General features: G+C 45.9%; 1 protein-coding gene across 1 annotated transcript in view; it reads left to right on the top strand.

The window, feature by feature from the left end:
• ADAM23 (ADAM metallopeptidase domain 23) overlaps positions 1–19,542 on the top strand; it is a 1,183,145-nt gene that overhangs the window by 858,177 nt on the left and 305,426 nt on the right. The window lies entirely within an intron of this gene.

Raw genomic sequence — 19,542 nt, 5'->3', positions numbered from 1 at the left:
CATCCTAGCAGAGTGATCGAGTACTTCCACTGCACTGGGCATTGTAAAATGTTTTCCACCAACCCTAATGCTCCCACCCATAATGCATGTAGTGATGGGCATTCCATAAACGAGTGCAAGAATGTTCCTACCCTGCTTTTGCATTTGTTGCACCGGTCATCCTCCCACATACCCAGCTGCTTCCCCTTTACCTTAGTGATATGTACTCTGTTTATAATCCGATATTGTATATCTTGTAAGGCTGCGTTTGGGGTGATTTTTCCCAGGCTGCGATATACCGCGCTCAAGCGTTCCACTGTAACCTCTTCTACTATGTCCCCACTCCACACCTCCGCTAGGTGTGTTAAGTGGGGTGCTCTCTGGTGTTCCCTAATCACCTGGTACCACCCTGCCATTTTGTTATTAAGTGGCGTCATCTGTAGGAATATGTGGTCTAATTGTGTAAAGCGGGTAAGGCTTTTACTCTTTCGCTCCATGCTCAAGATGTAGTCTCGCACTTGTAAATATGCAAAAAACTGGGAACCAGGGATCTGCAGTTCATGCCTGACCATGTCAAAAGTGGGGAATGCGTCCTCTCCATCTTTCCTGAACTGTCCTATAAATCTACAACCCCTCTCCCGCCATCCCTGGAACACTGACCTTCCCATTCCTGCAGGGAAGGCCATATTCCCTACCAGCGGCAAAAATGGGCTGGTTCCTTTCACTGCCCCTCCTTTCTCTCTCCACCATCTCCAAGCCAGTTGTAAGGTTGCCACGTACGGGTTTTCCACTATTTTTTTTTGCTCCCTGCACCTCCCGTGATTCCAGCACTGTGAAAGTGTCATTCAGACCACACCAGCTCTCCCAGAATCCCGGGGGGGCATAGTACTCTTGTCCCGAGATCAGCTCATGGATCCAGCATAATGAAGCTGCTACATTATACCCTCTCAGGTCTGGCAATCTAAGGCCCCCTTGCCCTTTACCCCGGGTCAATTTTGCAAACGATATTCTGGGGCGCTTCGCGTTCCAAATGAACGTGCCTATAACACTTTTATACAGCTTGTCCTCCGTGTTTCTCACCCATAACGGGAGCATCTGCAGTGGGTATATTAGCTTGGGGAGCATCACCATCTTAACTAGAGCTATTCTACCTAAAAAATTTAATGGTAGATCTTTCCACCGTTGACATAATCGTTTTACCTCTTCCAATCTGTCTTTCACATTTTTTTTATACACCCATAATTGTTCTGCTCCAAGATAAACCCCCAAATACTTAATGCCATTCTGGGCCCACCTCAGAGGAAAGTTCTGCGATTCTTTAATCTTACATGGGCTACTAACCGGTAGGGCCTCTGATTTTTCAAAATTTATGCTCAGGCCCGCAAACTCCCCAAACGATTGAATGATATCCATCACCACTGGCAATGTGTGGGATGCCTCATCCATCAGTAGCAGCATGTCATCTGCGAATAAATTAATTCTATACTCCTCTTCTCCCACTTTAATTCCTTTCAGCCTTGTATCTTGTCGTATCCTTGCTGCCAGCGGCTCCAACGTCAAAATAAACAATAGGGGCGATAGTGGGCATCCCTGCCTTGTTCCTCACCCCAGAGAGAATCCTTCAGTCAAGGAGTCGTTAATTATAATTTGGGCTGTTGGTTCACTGTACAACGCCTGAACCCATTCCAAGAATTCCCCCCGGATGCCGAACCGCTTCATTATCCAAAACATGTACCTCCACACCACCTTATCAAAAGCTTTTTCGGCATCCAGGCTGGCCACTATAGCATCTCCCTTTATCCCTCTTCTCTCCATCAAAATGCGGCTTACCTTGAGAATGTTAGCTGATGCAAAGCGCCCCTGAACAAATCCTACCTGGTCAGGGTGCACCAGGCAGGGGACTACCTTCCCCAAGCGGTCTGCCAGAACTGCTGCCAGGATCTTTACATCCTGGTTTAACAGGGAAATAGGTCTGTAGGACCCTACCAATTCATCCTTTCCTGGTTTAGGGATCATTACAATGTGTGCGGGGTTAAGTACTGTTCCCAAAGCCCCCACCTCCCTCACATCCTCACACATAGAAATAAAAGGCGCTACAATAACATCCTGGAGTATTTTATAATATTCCACTCCCAGCCCATCAGGGCCTGGTGCCTTTGCCAGCTTCAATCTCTTGATGACCTGTTGGACCTCCTTCCCCTGTATTGGCATATTTAGCGTTTGCTGCTGCTCTTCCGTCAGGGACGGGAGTTCCACCCCTGCTAGGAAGTCCGCACACTGTTCCTGTGGGAATGGGCCCTCCCCATACAATGACGAATAGTAGTTCACGAACTCTCTCTGAACGTCACTTAGCGTTGTACTGGTTCTCCCATTCTTTGCTCTGATTTTACTGATAAATTTTCGTGTTGCCTTTTGTCTTACAAGTGTTGCCAGCAGCTTGCCAGTTTTATTACCCCACTGATGTAACTTGTATTTATACAGTTTTATGTTGTAAATCGCACTCTCATCTAAAATTCCCTGTATCTCTTTTCTGCACTGCGCATATGCTTTTTTGTTGGACTCAGAGGGGTGCCCAACAAGGGCTCTGCGAGCCTCCCTTAATTTTACTGTAAGGGCATCTATTTTTTGTCCTCGGCTCTTGTTTTGGGAGGCGACATATGCCATGATTTTCCCTCTTAATACTGCCTTAGCGGCCTCCCAGAATATTCTTGGGCTTACCGACTGTGCATCATTATCCATTATATAGTCTGTCCAACTCTTTCTCAGGTAAGTTTGGAATTCCCTACTCTGATATAACGCCGGGTTCATTCGCCAGCGTTTCGATCCCTCTCTGTTCCCCCAACTCAACTCCACCCACACTGGGGCGTGATCAGACACATCCTGCTCTCCGATTCCCGTTTGCATTGCCACTGAGCTCATCGAGTGGGAGACCAGCAAGTAATCAAGTCGCGAGTGAGTTCCGTGGGGATGTGAAAAGAAAGTGTAATCAGTTTCTTCTAAGTGTTGATATCGCCAGATGTCTATCAACTCTAATTCCCTCATCATTAGGTTCACCCCCTTGTCGTCATGATCTTTTCCTGCTCTTCTGGGGGGTTTGCAATCAATGGAGGGATCACTGATGATATTAAAATCCCCTCCAACAATTAGTTGATAGCTATCAAACATGACCAATTTAGCTATTAGTGTTGTGAAAAATTTATGAGAGTAAATGTTAGGTGCATAGACATTGCAAAACCCCACCTTTTTACCCTGCAACGTCCCCGCCACTATTAGGTATTTTCCTTCTGGATCTTGGTATAGCTTGTGCATGTCAAAAGCTAATGTTTTCCTTATCAAGATAGCTACTCCTCGCTGCCTCCCATTATAGGAGGCAAAAAATATTTCTCCTACCCAGTCTCTTTTTAATTTGAGGTGTTCTAATCTGCTTAGGTGGGTCTCCTGTATCAAAGCTACATCAGCTTTCTGGCGTTTGAGTGCCTGCAATATTTTCGCCCGTTTCACCGGGGAGTGCACTCCGTCAACATTTAACGTCACTATTTTGAGATTAGCCATGCATTATATCAAAACAGTTATCTAAGCAAGAAAAGTTTTTATAATGTATCCTAAGTGCCTCCCAGCTGAGCACCCAGGATCCGTCCCTATTCCCTTGTCTCTGTGGCCACCTAGGGTCCTACTTCTGTCTTTTATCCCTCTGGTCCCGTACTTTCATGAAAAACAATCGCAACCTTTGTGCTCTCCTCCCTCCCTCCCCCTCCCCCTCTCCCCCTCCCCTCTTCCCCGTTCCACACACACCCTCCGGTCGTGCCAGTTCTCAACACTCATATTCCCCTTACACACCACCAACTCCCCCAGTCTCCCCTCTTAGAGCACTATCCTTTCCTTCCCCTTCGGCAAATCCCCCTCGGGCCCCTTTTCTAACACCTTGAACCATAATATAACAGAACATTTTGAAACTTTTTGAAAGGAGAGAAAAAACAAAACAAACCAACAACTGGTTGGGTTTCCAGTCCCGCAAGGAACACCCTGCTGTCTGATCACCTGGAACCCCAACTTTTCTCCAACTTGAGGCTGTTCTCTTGCAGTAGCTGGCTGGTTACCTCGGAACTGATCAGGGTGTTGCACCTTTTCCATGATTCAGAAACCCCTCAGCGATGTAACATTCTCATTATTTGCCGTCCAGTCTTTAGAGTCCTCAAGCGTGCAGAGCAATTGCAAATAATGCTCACCTTCCTCTGAGACTCTCAAAAGGTCAGGTGCTCCGCCATTCTAATATCCAGTCACTTAGGTAAACCAGTTGCTGCCAGCCTTCTTACTCCAGTACCTTACTTCTGCCTCACTGTAATCCACTTGCAAACGCTTCCAGCTCTGCTGCCTCAGTGAAGTATATGGTCTTGTTCTCATGTAGCACTCTTACTTTCGCTGGGTAAAGCAGAGCGAATCGGATCCCCTTGTCATATAGTCTTTTGCAATGGCGACCCATTACCTTTCTCTGATCTGACACAATAGTGGAATAATCTTGAAAAAGAAGTATTTTCCCTCCTTCATAGGTAAGATTCTGTTTACCTCTGTACGCCTGCAAAATTGCCTCTTTGTCAGAGTAGTTCAACACCTTTGCCAGCACCTGTCTCGGCCTGTTTTCATTGGCCCGCATTGCTCCCACTCTGTGCACTCTCTCAAGCTGCAAGGCTTTCCCGCCAAAATCTAGGCCTAACTCCCTGGGGAGCCATTGTTCCACGAGCTTTCGGAGGTCTGCTGCCTTTACTGTTTCTGGAACTCCCACAATCCGTAGATTGTTGCGCCGACTGCGATTTTCAAGGTCATCAGCTTTCTGTGTTAACTGTTCACATTTCCGTTCAAGCGCCACTATCCGATCGTTCGTGCCTACCGCTGCGTCCTCGCACTGTGACACTCACTCTTCCACGTGCTGCAAGCGGGCACTCTGACGCTCTAACGTTTCATGAATTTGATCCACCGACGACTGGAGTTTTGATAGTTTTTCCTCCAGCATCGCGGAGATTTGTTGCGCTAGTTCCCTCACCAGCTCCGACGGCAGTGGTCCAATCATCGGGGTCTCCGGGGCCGCCTCCGCCATCTTGGACCGCACTGTGCAGGTGTTTTTCTTTCCCCGCGAGGTCTTTGCGGGCATACCCTTCGGGTACTCAGCTGGAACGGTTCCGCGAACGCTTTTCCTATTGCTCCTGCTTTCCCCTTGCTCAGGGGCCCGATTTGGGATCGCTTCTTGGGGTTAATCGCTGTTTATTTTGCTGATTTTTGCCTGCTGAGCTGGAGCCGGTTTCATGGACGTTCGTTCAGCGCTACGTCATCACGTGACCCCCCCGCAATAACTTATTAAAAATAAATATTTTAATTCGTCAAAGTATGATGTTTATGTACAATGACTAACATACCTCATTGCGATGTCAGTGTTAATATACTATTGGTTCTGTCAATAAACCGGCATCAAAATTGGAGGCAGCAAATTCTCGGGGGGGGGGGGGGGGGGGGAATAAAGATGATTGGGGATAGCAGTGGCAAAACACCCTGCTAGAGTTTACTAAGAAACCGGCACGCAAATGGAAACCCCCATAAATCATTTGTGACTTGGTACTTGCATCCAGGGGACTGCCTTTACCTTTGATATAGTTCTGTGGACCAAACCTTTTGATGGTTATTCCAAAAATATTTCTGCCTTGGTATGTATATATAAATTTATCTGTTGTTTGCACTTATGCATATACTTTTGAAAATTCAAGTGTATGTGATATTTTTTCTCAAACAGTAGCATAAATTCCACTGAGAAACCCTTGCAGTGCAGGGGAGCCCAAGGAGAAGGGGGCCCACACGCAGCTGCTTCTAAATATTCAGAAATGAACTTTTCATTCTGGCTGTCTAGTACTGATGCTTATGTGTCTTTAATTTGAACTGCTGCCTCTGCTCATAAAAATTATACTTAAATGGCAGGTGTAAATGTGAATGCATAGTTTTCTTGGAGTAATTTTCAAAGTGACATACCTAAGTATTTTTGCTTTCAAAATCTGGCAAAGTCTGCACAGACAAAAGTAAGCATGTACTTTTCACCTTTGCACTCAGTTATAAATTATACATTTAGAGGGCATTGGGCACCTCCATTTAGGCACACCAATGCCACATATTGGGAGCCTATTCTATAATAGCATCCAATTGCCCAGGTTCTGTGTTAGATTACTAACAAATCCAGTATCTGTGCAACATACATTTATGTGCTCGCAGTTACACCAACCATAGACCTGACATAACAGTATTCACATTATGTCAGGTTACATGCATATATGGGAGACATGTCTATGTTCCGCCTTTGCTTTACCCATCTATTTGCTGTGCCACTTAGGCATGCCTGTACCTCGCTTATTTATATGGTATACCACTTAGATGCACTGTAATAGAGTAGTGCTTAGGTGCCCTGCTGGCTCTTATGCAGGTAATTGAGTGCTAGTTTTCTGTATATTTACAAGCACAAGGGGTACATAAATGTTGGCACCCAGTTATAGAATTCCACATCATGTTAATTAGGAAGAAGCCTAGCACACTATCTCCTGGATTGTATAAAGGTCGCCCAAATTTGGGTGCAGATTCCTACTACTACTAATACTACTATTTAGCATTTCTATAGCGCTACAAGGCGTACGCAGCGCTGCACAAACATAGAATAAAGACAGTCCCTGCTCAAAGAGCTTACAATCTAATAGACAAAAAATAAATAAAGTAAGCAAATGAAATCAATTAATGTGAACAGGAAGGAAGAGAGGAGGGTAGGTGGAGGCGAGTGGTTACAAGTGGTTACGAGTCAAAAGCAATGTTAAAGAGGTGGGCTTTCAGTCTAGATTTAAAGGTGGCCAAGGATGGGGCAAGACGTAGGGGCTCAGGAAGTTTATTCCAGGCGTAGGGTGCAGCGAGACAGAAGGCGCAAAGTCTGGAGTTGGCAGTAGTGGAGAAGGGAACAGATAAGAAGGATTTATCCATGGAGCGGAGTGCACGGGAAGGGGTGTAGGGAAGGACGAGTGTGGAGAGATACTGGGGAGCAGCAGAGTTAGTACATTTATAGGTTAGTAGAAGAAGTTTGAACAGGATGCGAAAACGGATAGGGAGCCAGTGAAGGGTCTTGAGGAGAGGGGTAGTATGAGTAAAGCGACCCTGGAGGAAGATGAGACGGGCAGCAGAGTTTTGAACCGACTGGAGAGGGGAGAGGTGACTAAGTGGGAGGCCAGCAAGAAGCAGAGTGCAGTAGTCTAAACGAGAGGTGACAAGGATGTGGATGAGGGTTTTGGTAGAGTGCTCGGAAAGAAAGGGGCGGATTTTACGGATGTTGTAAAGAAAGAAACGACAGGTCTTGGCAATCTGCTGGATATGAGCAGAGAAGGAGAGAGAAGAGTCAAAGATGACCCCAAGGTTTCGAGCTGAGGAGACAGGGAGAATGAGAGAGCCATCAACAGAACTAGAAAACGGGGGGAGCGGGGAGGTGGGTTTGGGGGGGAAAATGAGAAGCTCGGTTTTGGTCATCTTTAATTTCAGGTGGCGTTGAGACATCCAGACAGCAATGTCAGACAAGCACGCTGAAACTTTGGTTTAGATGCAAGGTGAGATATCAGGGGTAGAAAGGTAGATTTGGGAGTCATCAGCATAGAGATGGTAGGAAAAGCCATGGGATGAGATTAATGAACCAAGGGAAGAAGTGTAGATAGAAAAGAGGAGGGGACCAAGAACAGAATCCTGAGGTACGCCGACAGGCAGAGGGATAGAAGTAGAAGAGGATCCACCAGAGTGAACACTAAAGGTGCGGAGGGAGAGGTAGGAAGAGAACCAGGAAAGGACAGAGCCCTGGAATCCAAGTGAGGACAGGGTATCGAGAAGTATGCTGTGATCGACAGTGTCAAAAGCAGCGGAAAGATCAAAAAGAATGAGGATGGAATATTGACCTCATGCAAGCTAATTAGTTAATGAGCCATTAATAATCAATTTCTGACTTTAATTGACAGTTACACACAGATCTGCCTATGCGCTATTCTATAACTGTGGTTCTATAACTGTGATGTTCCTGAAAATAAAACTGAAGCGGAAAAAAAAAAGAAAAAGCAAGGAAGGGGGAACAAAAAGATGAGAAGGTACCCAAAGAGAAAACGCCCTGATTTTGGAGGCTGACTTGGACATAGTTGCAGTCACAGAGACATGGCTCAATGGTTCCCATGAATGGGATGTAAACATACCAGGCTATAATCTTTTTAGGAAGGATAGAGAGGGACGTAAAGGTGGAGGAGTAGCTCTGTATGTGAGAAATGATATCGCAGCGACTGAAATGACAGGGAACTGGGGAAAGGAAGAAGCGATATGGATCACCTTAAAAAGAGAGGATAGAACCTTGGTCCACGTGGGTGTTGTCTATAGACCCCCGACACAATTGGAGGAACTAGATAAAGATCTGATCGCTGATATTCAAAAGTTGGGGAAGAAAAGAGAGGTGCTGTTGTTGGGAGATTTTAATCTGCCGGATGTAGGTTGGAAGGTTCCGTCTGCAAAATCGGAAAGAAGTAGAGAGATTGTGGATGCTTTCCAAAGTGCTCTGCTCAGACAAATGGTGACGGAACCCACGAGGGAGGGAGCCACATTGGATCTGGTGCTCACGAATGGGGATAGTGTGTCAAATGTCCGAGTGGCTGCACACCTGGGAAGCAGTGACCATCAAACGGTTTGTTTTGATATAACGGCTCATGTGGATGGCGGCCACTCTAAACTCAAAGTCCTGGATTTCAAGCGAGCTGACTTTAACAAAATGGGAGAATACCTGAGGAAGGAGCTGATGGGCTGGGAGGACATACAAGAAGTGGAAGGACAGTGGTCCAGGCTAAAAGAAGTAATAAACAGGGCCACAGACCTTTATGTAAGGAGAGTAAATAAAAGCAAGAGAAAAAGGAAACCAATATGGTTCTCAAAGCAAGTGGCTGAGAAAATAAAGATTAAAGAGTTAGCGTTCCAGAAATATAGAAAATCTCAAGAGGAGGAACACGGGGAGGAATACGGGATGAAACCGAAAGAAGCCAAGAGAGAGGTACGTCTGGCGAAGGCGCAAGCGGAAGAACAAATGGCTAGAAATGTAAGGAGGGGAGACAAAAACTTCTTCAGGTATATTAGTGAAAGGAGAAAGACTATAAAGGGAATTGTGAGACTAAAAGATACAACAAAACGCTATGTAGAAAATGATGAAGAAAAAGCCAATTTGCTAAATAGATACTTTTGTTCTGTTTTCACTGAAGAAAATCCTGGGGAAGGACCGAGAGGGACTGGCAAAAGTACACCTGAGAATGAGGTGGATAGAGCACCATTCACGGAAGAGAGTGTGCATCAACAACTTGGAAAGCTAAAGGTGGACAAAGCCATGGGACCGGACGGGATCCACCCCAGAATACTGAGGGAGCTCAGAGAGGTTCTGGCGGGTCCTCTTAAAGACTTGTTTAATAAATCCTTGGAGACGGGAGAGGTTCCGAGGGATTGGAGAACGGCGGAGGTGGTCCCTCTTCACAAAAGTGGTGATAGGGAAGAAGCTGGAAACTACAGGCCGGTAAGCCTCACTTCGGTTATTGGAAAAGTAATGGAAGCGATGCTGAAGGAAAGGATAGTGAATTTCCTGGAAGCCAATAAGTTGCAAGATCCGAGACAACATGGTTTCACCAAAGGGAAATCGTGCCAAACGAATCTCATTGAATTCTTTGACTGGGTGACAGGAGAATTAAATCAAGGACGTGCTATGGACGTAATCTACTTAGATTTCAGCAAGGCTTTTGACACGGTTCCCCACAGGAGGCTCTTAAATAAACTAGACGGGCTGAAGATAGGACCCGAAGTGGTAAACTGGATTAGGAACTGGTTGACGGGCAGACGCCAGAGGGTGGTGGTGAATGGAGTTCGCTTGGAGGAGAGAAAGGTGAGTAGTGGAGTGCCTCAGGGATCGGTACTGGGGCCGATTCTGTTCAATATATTTGTGAGTGACATTGCCGAAGGGTTACAAGGTAAAGTTTGCCTTTTTGCGGATGACACCAAGATTTCCAACAGAGTGGACACCCCGGAGGGAGTGGAAAACATGAAAAAAGATCTGAAGAAGCTAGAAGAATGGTCTAACGTATGGCAATTAAAATTCAATGCGAGGAAATGCAAAGTGATGCACTTAGGGAGTAGAAATCCAAGGGAGACGTATGTGTTAGGCGGGGAGAGTCTGATAAGCACGGACGGGGAGAGGGATCTTGGAGTGATAGTATCTGAGGACCTGAAGGCGACGAAACAGTGCGACAAGGCGGTGGCCGTAGCTAGAAGATTGCTAGGCTGTATAGAGAGAGGAGTGACCAGCAGAAGAAAGGAGGTTTTAATGCCCCTATATAAGACGTTGGTGAGGCCCCACCTGGAGTATTGTGTTCAGTTTTGGAGGCCGTATCTTGCGAAGGATGTTAAAAAAAATGGAAGCGGTGCAAAGAAAAGCTACGAGGATGGTATGGGATTTGCGTTCCAAGACGTATGAAGAGAGACTTGCTGACCTGAACATGTATACCCTGGAGGAAAGGAGGAACAGGGGTGATATGATACAGACGTTCAAATATTTGAAAGGTATTAATCCGCAAACAAATCTTTTCCGGAGATGGGAAGGCGGTAGAACGAGAGGACATGAAATGAGATTGAAGGGGGCAGACTCAGGAAAGATGTCAGGAAGTATTTTTTCACGGAGAGGGTGGTGGACGCTTGGAATGCCCTCCCGCGGGAGGTGGTGGAGATGAAAACGGTAACAGAGTTCAAACATGCGTGGGATATGCATGAAGGAATCCTGTGCATAAGGAATGGATCCTCAGAAGCTTAGCTGAAATTGGGTGGCGGAGCAGGTGGGGGGAAGAGGGGTTGGTGGTTGGGAGGCTAGGATAGGGGAGGGCAGACTTATACGGTCTGTGCCCTGAAAAGTACAAATTCAAGGTAAGGTATACACATATGAGTTTGTCTTGGGCAGACTGGATGGACCATGAAGGTCTTTTTCTGCCGTCATCTACTATGTTACTATCTTACTATAACACTGGGTATCTATATTGTACACAGCTCAAAAGGGCACATGGCCAGGGGAAGGACATTGGCAAGTCAGGGGCATTCAAAAATGTAGGCGTTAGAGAATACTGAAGTTACACACCTAACCTTTGGCAGTTGGATGCAAGGATTTACACCAATTTTTGGCAATCAAGTCCTCGTGTCCAAGATTGAGCATGGAACCACGCTAAATGCTGTTCTGTAAGGGTTGCTTAGCACTAAGCAACCTTTATATAATTGGCATTTAGTGCAGATTTTCACGGGGCCTAACTGTGTGTCATTTACTGAATCTGGTCCTATGTTTTACAGCATTCATTAAGATGACCCTTGATAGAGTGATTTGACCTGATGGATTGCAGAAAGGCTTAGTGCAGCATAGTGCAGCGTTAAAATATTAGAAGAAATAAGTGCACAGTTTTAAGGTAGTCCACAGTTCAAGAACATAAAAATAGCCATACTGGGTCAGACCAATGGTCCATCTAGCCCAGTATCTTGTTTCCAACAGGGACCAATCCAGGCCACAAGTACCTGGCAGAAACCCAAATAGTCACAAAAGAAAACAAGGGAAAACATACCACTCCAAAATAAGAAATTGAAACAATGAAAAGGAGTGTACTAATCAAGCAAAAGTGGTGGAAAGCATATGAAATTACTCAAAGATCCTAAACATCAACAGGGAAAACTATCTGGAGTAACTCTAGCTTGGAGGCATCGTATAGCAATTATATAGGCTATGAGATCTGCTATAGCCGAAAGCTATTCCAGATCTGCAGCACTTCATATGTACTAATCATCTGCCTTCAATGCTATAATGTCTTTTTATTATTATTATTTTATTATAAACAATCTTTAAAGCAATTTTAAAAGTCAAAATCAGCAACCCCAGTATTTAACTAACACTAAGCTGGCACATCACTGAAGGTGATCAAAACTCCCAACCCCCTCTACAAAAAAAGCAAGGCGTTTCGGTTCCACAGAACCTGCTTCTAGAGTGATTTCAAACCAGGTCGCTGAATGCTGAAAAATAATGAAAAAATTTTGAAAAATATTTTTTAAAGCTTTTTAACACAAACTTGATGCCACAACTAACTGAATTTTATTTATTTTATTTATTACATTTGTACCCCGCGCTTTCCCACACATAGCTGGTTCAATGTGGCTTACATAGTAAATAATTACAAGTTTTGAATGAGAATATTACAAATTGTAGTAAACACAGCATAGTGGGGTTTTAAGGATATGTAAATTGAACATGGAGAGGTAAACAAAGATGTGCAAAAGGAAAGGAAATAGGAAGGAGATAGGGAAGGAAGCATATAGGGAGAGGCAGTGGCATAGGAAGGGTGGGGCGGTCCGCCCCGGGTGCACGCCGCTGGGGGGGTGTCGGCTCCGCTGGTTCCCTGCCCTCTGCCCCGGAACAGGTTACTTCCTGTTCCGGGGCAGAGAGAGCAGGGAACCAGCGGAGCCGACGCAGCTCCCAGCGACGTGCACTCGGGGGCGGATCGGCCCTCTCGCCCGCCCCTAGCTTCCTAATTCAATGTAAGGGTGTGCTCGGGGGGGGGGAGGGTGCGCTCAGGAGGGGGGAAGGGTGCGCACCGAGGGGGGGCGCCGTGCTGCACCCAGGGGGGTGGCGCAGCGGCGACCCGTCCCGGGTGTCAGCCGCCCTCGCTATGGCACTGGGGAGAGGTAAGGTGTAGGAAGAATGGGGAAGACAAGATTGGGGGAGCATAAGGAGATTGAGAGACACGGTCTAAGGTATAATAATCGTCAGGACAGGAATCATGTGGGTGGGCTTAAAAAGTTAAGTTGGGTCATTAGGGTAAGCTTTCTTGAAGAGATGGGTCTTCAACATTTTTCTGAAGGGCAGATGGTTGTTGATTATTCGGATGGATCTTGGTAGAGCGTTCCAAACTGGCTGCCCAAAAAGGAGAAACTGGATGCATAGGAGGTTTCGTATTTAATACCTTTGCAGTTGGGAAGGTGTAAATTGAGGTAAGTACGAGAGGACATTGATCTGTTTCTGGTTGGGAGGTCGATGAGGTTATTCATGTAGTTAGGGGATTCTCCATATATAATCTTATGAATTAGTGTATGGACTTTAAAATTAGTTCTTTCTCTGATGAGTTGTTTAAATCTAATAAGCTGCTTTTGAGTGACAGTGGTGGCATCAAGTTTGGCATCTTTCATCCATAGTTTTCCCTCTTTCTTCCCTCCATCTAACATTTCCCACTTCCTCCCCCTTCCATTCAGCGTTCTGTCTCTCTCTCTCTCTCTCTCTCTCTCCCCTGTCTCTCTCTGCTTGTATCGACATCTTTCCTCTTTCCCTTCACTTTCACTCTACCGGAACCTAAGTGGCTGCTGCATTTCGGGACCTGCTGCGGAACAGGCATTGCCGCATTCTGCATAGGCGCGCCTTCCGATTCTGCAGCTCTTTGTCGCCAGGAGAGGAAATGACATCAGGGAGGGGGAGAGGCTGGCAAAGTTGGCAGCTGCAAGTATACAGGTTGATGTGACCCTGCGGCTCTCTTGTGTTTTGCTGGTACTTCTAAACCGGCAGCAGTGGCAGAGTTAGCAATGGGACGGGAGGAAGGTAGAAGTCATGGTTGGGGTTGGGGAGGCTTAGCCTCCCCAAGCCTCTTATACCGGACGCCTATGTTTTGGAGTAGTATATTTTCATAAGGTTTCCACCACTTTTGCTCGATTAGTATACTCCTTTTCATTGTTTCAGAAACCCAAATAGTAGCAACATTCCTTACTACCAATCCCATGGCAAGCAGTGGCTTACCCGTGTCTGTCTGGCTATGTGCTTTTCCTCCAGGAATTTGTCCAAACCTTTTAAACCCAGTTATGTTAGCCGCTGTTACTACAACCTGTGTCAGAAAGTTCCAGAGGTTAACTATTCATTGAGTGAAAAAATATTTCCTCCTACTTGTTTTAAAAGTATTTCCATGTAACTTCATTAAGGGGCCATTTTACTAAGCTGCGTAAGTGTCTACGAGTGCTAAAATTGAGTTACTGCTCAACTACCACGTGGCTCTTGTGGTAATTTAATTTTTGGCGCGCGCCCGATATGTGCGTCTGAAAATATTTTTTATTTACGGGCATGCATAACAGACACGTGACAAATGGCATTTGGCATGCATAGGTCATTACCACCCATTTACCGTGTGAGTGTTTACCGCTAGGTCAATGGCTGGCGGTAAGGTCTCAGACCCAAAATGGATGCGTGGCAATTTTGATTTTGCTGCATATCCATTTTCGGCAAAAAAAGGCCTTCTGTACAGGCTCGCTAAAAAATGGATCAGTGCGCGCCCAAAACCTGCGCCTACACTGCCGCAAGCCATTTTTCAGCGCACCTTTGTAAAAGGACCCGTAGGTGTCCCCTATTGTTTGTACTTTTTGAAAGGGTAAAAAATTGATTCACTTCTACGCCACTCGGGATTTTCTACACCCCAATCATATCTCCCCTCAGCCGTTTTTTTTTCCAAACTGAAGAGCCCTGTAGCCTTTCCTCATGTGAGAGGAGTTCCATCCCCTTTATCATTTTGGTTGCCCTTCTTTGATCCTTTTCTATCTTTTTTGAGATACAGTGACCAGAATTGAACGCAGTACTCAAGATGAGGTTGCACCATAGAGTGATACAGAGGCATTATAGTATTCTTGGTCTTATTTACCATCCCTTTCCTAATAATTCCTAGCATCCTGTTTGCTTTTTTGGCTGCTGCCGTACACTGAGCAAAGGCTTTCAGCATATTGTCTACAGTGATACCTAAATCTTTTTCTTGGGTGCTGACTCCCAAGGTGGACCCTATGATGCTATATACTTCCATTGTTTCACAGCAATTATTGAATAGAATCAAGCAGGTCACAGAGGGAGCTAAGTCAAAACCAACCAGTCTTGTCGTGGAAGTGATGGGCACAGCATATAACTGTTTATTTGTCCATAAAGTCCATAAGTTTGTCCTATGATCATAGGCGGTCGGTGGCCCAACTGTTTGGGGAGGCTAAAGGGGGCGGGGTTAGGGGTGTGGCCAGGGGCAGGGCTTACATCCATAATTGTCGGACAACACACAGAAAAAAATAAGTAAAAATAAAATAATCACAAAGAATACCTTTTATTAAATTTAGATATTAGATACGTATCATATGTCAAAGAATAAAGTGGTTGCTCAAAGCATATACTAGCCACAATCGCGTTCAGCTGCAAAACACTATGCACAACTTTGTGCAAAAACACACTCATAACCTTACTGTACCATAAATATTACACTGGGCAGACCTAATACACCAATATACCACCATACGGAAAATGCAGACCGTCAAAAATATGAAACAAGGGATCATATCACAATTCTCATGTACAGCCACAAAACACCCTTTTAAGGTGGGTATTGTTCACAATGAGCTCCTTTTATTAACGACCATATGTAGATCCTTCAAGAGGTAATGTGTCATGATTTCTGATGTTTTGGTGCCACCTCAGTAAGGAGTGGCCTAGTGGTTAGAGTGGTGGACTTTGGTTCTAGGTAACTGGGTTCGATTCCCACTGCAGGCACAGGCAGCTCCTTGTGACTGGGCAAGTCACTTAACCCTCCATTGCCCCAGGTACAAATAAGTACTTGTATGTAATATGTAAGCTGCATTGAGCCTGCCATGAGTGGGAAAGCGTGGGGTACAAATGTAATTTAAAAAAAAAAACACTATACACAAACTTGTGCAAAAACACACTCATAACCTTACCAAACCATAACAGCACTAATTCCAAGGACAGGACGAGCTATAACCTTGTGCGTGGAAAGGCAGCACTATAATTACACCTGGCTCTAAAACACCAGTACACAACCTAGTGAAACAAAAACAAAAAGGGCGCCAAATACTACACGCTAGCAGAATACTGCATCTTGATCACACATGAAAAACACATGACACAACAGATATGAAGGCAAAATACTGAACTGGAAAGTTACCTCAAGAAGTCATACTCAGCATGCAGCAATACTAGAAAAATTGAAACTTACATGCAAAATATCACAGATGCACATTTCCAAGAGCTGACATATTCCAATTAATAAATTCTGAATTAAAAAAATGTTTTCTACCTTTGCTGTCTGAGCATTTAGTTTTTCTATTAGCTTTGGTCCCAGTGTCTTCTGTTTTATGCAGTGTCTTCTTTCCATTTTCTTTACTCAGCGTGTAGTTAGACTCTGGAACTCGTTGCCGGAGAATGTAGTGACAGCAGCTGGCCTTACGGAATTTAAAGGGGGTTTGGACAGATTCCTGAGGGAAAAGTCCATTGAACATTATTAATTTTTTTTTGTGGGGGGGGGGGGGGGGGGGTTGCCGGGTTCTTGAAACCTGGATTGGCCGCTGTCGGAGACAGAATGCTGGACTTGATGGACCCTTGGATGACTGGGATGACGGTGCTTATGTACTTATGCTTATGTACTTATGATATTTTTTCTCTCACCATGTCCACCATTCTTCTGTCCCCTTATGCGTCCTGACTACCATCTGTAGCCCTGTCCCTATCCTTTCTCCAGTTTCAACATCTGCCCTCAGTGTTCCAATCCAGCCCTTAAATTCAGCAGTTTCCCCTCCATCCATGTCCAGCATTTCTCCTCTCTCCCTTCCACTCCATCCGTGTGCATCTTTCCTTTGTCTTTCCTTCCTTCCATCCTTGTCCAACATTTCTCCTTTCTTCCCTGCCCTCCATTCCATCCATGTCCAGCAACTCTCCATTCTCCCCTGCCCTCTCTTCCATCCATCCATATCCAGCAAATTTCCTCTCTTCCCTGCCCCCTCCATCCATCCATGTCCAGCAATTCTCCTCTCTCTCCCCTGCCCTCCATCCATCCTTGTCCAGCAACTATCCATTCTCCCCTGACCTCTCCTCCATCCATCCATGTCCAGCAATTCTCCTCTCTCCCCTGCCCTGCCCTCCCCTCCCCTCCATCCTTGTCCAGGAACTCTACATCCTCCCCTGCCCTCTCCTCCATCCACCCATATCCAGCAAATTTCCTCTCTCCCCTACCCCCATTCATCCATCCATGTCCAGCAAGTCTCCTCTCTTCCCTGCCCTCCCCTCCATCCATCCATGTCCATCAACTCTCCATTCTCTCCTGCCCTCTCCGCCATCCATCTCCAGCAATTCTCCTCTCTCCCCTGCCCTCCCCTCCATCCACCCATGTCCAGCAATTCTCCCTTGTTTCTCCCCCCATTGCAGTATATATCCCTCTCCCTTTCCCTCTCGAATGCAATGTCTATCCCTCTCCCTCGTTCCCCCCCCCCCCGAATGCAGCATTTATCCCTCTTGCTCCCTCCCTGCAGTCCCTCTAATTTAATCAGATTGCCGCTACTGACAGGCTCTCTCTCATCCCCCCACCCCCAATGCAGCGTGTATCCCTCTCCCTCCCTGGCCGTGGTCCCTCTAATTTGATTTAGATCGCCCATCGCTGCCAGTAGCAGCATGCCAACATCAAACTGCAGCTGGCTTCAGCCTGACGGCATGACGTGCCCAGCCCCGCCTCTGACCAGCCTTCCTTATGATGTGTCCAGGCCTCGCGGAAGCAGAAAGTTTGGTCAGAGGAGGCGGGGCTGGGCACGTCATGCCGTCAGGCTGAAGCCCAGAAGCAAGCTGTAGTTCGATGTTGGCGTGCTGCTACCGGCAGCGATGGGCGATCTAAATCAAATTAGAGGGACCACGGCCAGGGAGGGAGTGAGAGGGATAGATGCTGCATCGGGGGGTGGGGGGATGAGAGAGAGCCTGTCAGTAGCAGCGATCTGATTAAATTAGAGGGACTGCAGGGAAGGAGTGAGAGAGATAGACGCTGCATCGGGGGGTGGGGGGATGAGAGAGAGAGAGATGCTTGGGGCTTGCGGCTGGGGAGGCTTAGCCTCCCCAAACCTTTTATACCGGGCGCCTATGCCTTTGATATGGAGGCTAGAAGATTTCTTTGGTTAAAATGTTGGCTGCTGGTAACGTTTTCAAGAGTCACCATCTGAATAATCTTTTTTGTTCAAATCCCAATAAGAAAACATTGTTAATTAAAAATGTGGTAGAAAGCAAAGTCCCCCTTCTCATAACTGTACGAAGAGTATTTTCTATACCCTAAAAGGTGCTGGTATGGGCACTTGGCACACCTAAGCATGTCCAGTGTGGCATGGCACCGTGTTTGGGAAGCACTGCCCTAATAAACTGTGAAATGGTTAGAACTCCTGAAAAATAGACCTCATAAGTAGTAACCCCAGCTAAAACTGAATTTTTCAGGGAAGAGCTAGTCAGAGGTTGGGTTTTCACATCCTAAGTTTAGGACCCCAGATTAAGAAAGAAACTTCTGAATTTTTGCAAACTCTGGGGTAAGCCAATGTAGACACTGTGGTGGTTATTTTAGAAGCTGTATTCCTGTTTTGGATGTCTGAAAACCTGCATTTAGATGTCAATACTACATGGATGTTTCAATTCCAATTTTATAAAGCCAGGATATAGACATCTAAAATTGCAGTACATCCATATGGCATGGAGGTGTGGTCTGGGCAAGTTTTGGACAGAACTAGGGAGGAGCCAAAAGATGGGCATCCAAATCCAATTGCAGAAGGGGAAGGGATATCCATGTCCAAAAAGATGGACATCTGTATTTATTTATTTTTTAAACTTATTTTATTAACGTTTCAATAATGCAATACAATATCCAGAGCAGCACATCCTGAAATCAAGAACAATACACATGACAAGTACATGTGTACCCAACCTCCCAAACAGTGCAAAAAAACAAGAACATCCCCCCATCCCTTCCCTCCTCCCCCAACAACAACATAGCAAGAACATACCTTCAGGGTCTATCGCCGGACACCTCTTTCCCATACTCCCAAGTATGCCTTTCCAGAATTGAAGCCCTCTCCAGAATTTTTCAGAAGTACAAACCTTGTTATATTTAATAGTTGTAAACTTATGTATAAGTATGTATCACAACTCTGTTGGAAACAGATTGCTCCATCCCTGGAGATTGCTCTGCTTAATATGCCAAAACCAGGACTGGATGAGGGGAAGGACTGGTTGGTCCAGTTGGGCTTAGTGGTCACCTGTATGGTGCTAGCCTCTCACTGGAGGCTACTGACTTCTTGGAGCGGCAGCAGGTGGTGTTGAAACTGGATGGGTGGTATGATATGTATTACCACCCATCCAGTTTCAACACCACCTGCTGCCGCTCCAAGAAGTCAGCCTCCAGTGAGAGGCTAGCACCATACAGGTGACCACTAAGCCCAACTGGACCAACCAGTCCTTCCCCTCATCCAGTCCTGGTTTTGGCATATTAAGCAGAGCAATCTCCAGGGATGGAGCAATCTGTTTCCAACAGAGTTGTGATAACCATTGAAACATATGTGACCAATAATATTGAACAACCCCACATTCCCACCAGATATGCTTATACGTTTCTCTTGCACCACAGTTCTTCCAACACTCACCCTCCCCAATCC

The sequence above is a fragment of the Microcaecilia unicolor genome, chromosome 7 (assembly GCF_901765095.1).
Source record: "Microcaecilia unicolor chromosome 7, aMicUni1.1, whole genome shotgun sequence".
NCBI lineage: Eukaryota > Metazoa > Chordata > Amphibia > Gymnophiona > Siphonopidae > Microcaecilia > Microcaecilia unicolor.
Note: the sequence above shows the minus strand (reverse complement) of the source record. Positions and strands in the feature narration are given on the sequence as shown.